The sequence below is a fragment of the Galeopterus variegatus genome, unplaced genomic scaffold, assembly GCF_000696425.1.
Source record: "Galeopterus variegatus unplaced genomic scaffold, G_variegatus-3.0.2 Scaffold19039, whole genome shotgun sequence".
Lineage (NCBI taxonomy): Eukaryota > Metazoa > Chordata > Mammalia > Dermoptera > Cynocephalidae > Galeopterus > Galeopterus variegatus.
The window spans coordinates 13,736-15,217 of NW_007745150.1; the positions used below are offsets into that span (position 1 = coordinate 13,736).

At 39.2% G+C, this 1,482-nt stretch overlaps 1 pseudogene; it reads left to right on the forward strand.

Annotated features, from left to right (window-relative positions):
* The window catches only part of LOC103583014, a 4,882-nt pseudogene extending 3,404 nt beyond the window's left edge, over positions 1 to 1,478 (forward strand).
* The last annotated feature ends 4 nt before the right edge of the window (positions 1,479 to 1,482 follow it).

Consider the following 1,482-nt stretch of genomic DNA (forward strand, 5'->3'; position numbering starts at 1 on the left):
ATAAGCAAAGCACAAGGATAAATAAATGTATGCATTCACTCATATGTGGGAGCTAAGAGAGACAGAAAGAAGGAAAGAAAGACCACAGTAGTTTGTTGGACTTGTGGAGGGAGAGAACGTACCTTGGGCTACAAAGTGGAGTGGGGGGAAAAGGGGAAGAGGAAGAGATAGGGGAGAACATATCTTGGGATACAAAGTGGAGTCGGGGGGAAGGCAGAGGGGGAGGGAGGTTGGGTATAATTGAGTGGGGGACACAGGGTACAATCACAGTTTGTGGAAATGGGCATGCTTTCAGTATGGATCTGGCCTTCACATCTTGGGCACGAGGGGTGACAATCAGCTTTGTATCTCACGAGTATTCATAACCAATAAAAAATAAAAATATAAATAAAAACAACCTAAAAAAAAAACTGTAGTACATTCTAATTCACTTCATATTTGCTGGTTTTAGAAATAATTACTTTTTAAAAACTTCCCACTGGACACTATAGAAGCCAGGATAAAGAAGAAGTAACTTTAAGTTTTGCTTAATAAAATTGTTGCAAACACACATGACAACTGCCTTTTCTGGATCTGAAGCCAAGTCTTCATAACCAATTCTTTCCACTCACAGAGTTTTATAAAACACAACTTTTTGTTTCCCTTTTAAGTATCAATGTTATTAAGTACAAAACGAAGTGAAACTCTGAAAGGAATGTTTAACTATTTTGGAAAATAATTATAACTTTACTTTAAAACAAATAGTCAAATTAGCCTGATTAAGACATGAAAACTTTGTTGTTGTTTTTGTTGACATATTTAGAAAATAAATAAATAAATATATTTCTTTAATTGAATGAGAAAGCAGGTTTTAGTTGGGTTAAGCCCACGCTATCAGAAAACTTGGCTGTGGAAGACAGAACTAACTTCTTTACAGAAGGCATCTTGCAAGATTTCCTTGTTTGCATATTTGTGGTAACAGAAACATTCATTTTTTTCATTGACGGCATCTGCTGCACACAGTTGCAATGCCCCAGAAGTTTTGTTTCCTGTTGAGTCATCATACTCCTGAAGTATGTTCTGCTCCTTGACATTCACCTACTTTTTTGACCTTATCCTTTTGTACGACTCACTTCATGAATGATTTTTTCTGTGCGCTGCTGCCATTGTTCTGTTTCTAATCCCACCTGTGCCTCCCATCTAACCACCAGCACTGCCTTCCATGGAACCAGCAGCTTATTTACTGTGTTCCTAACTCCACATCTTGTGGTTCATGGTCAACATGGCTTCTGACTTTNGACTCAGAAAAGCCTTCTCCACCTGTGCCTCCCACCTGACTGCCATCACCATTTTCCATGGAATCATCCTCCTTCTCTATTGTGTGCCCAACTCCAAAAGCTCATGGCTCCTGGTCAAAGTGGCCACTGTGCTGTTTACAGTTCTGATCCCCATGCTGAATCCCCTTATCTACAGCCTTAGGAACAAAGATGTGAAAGAGACACT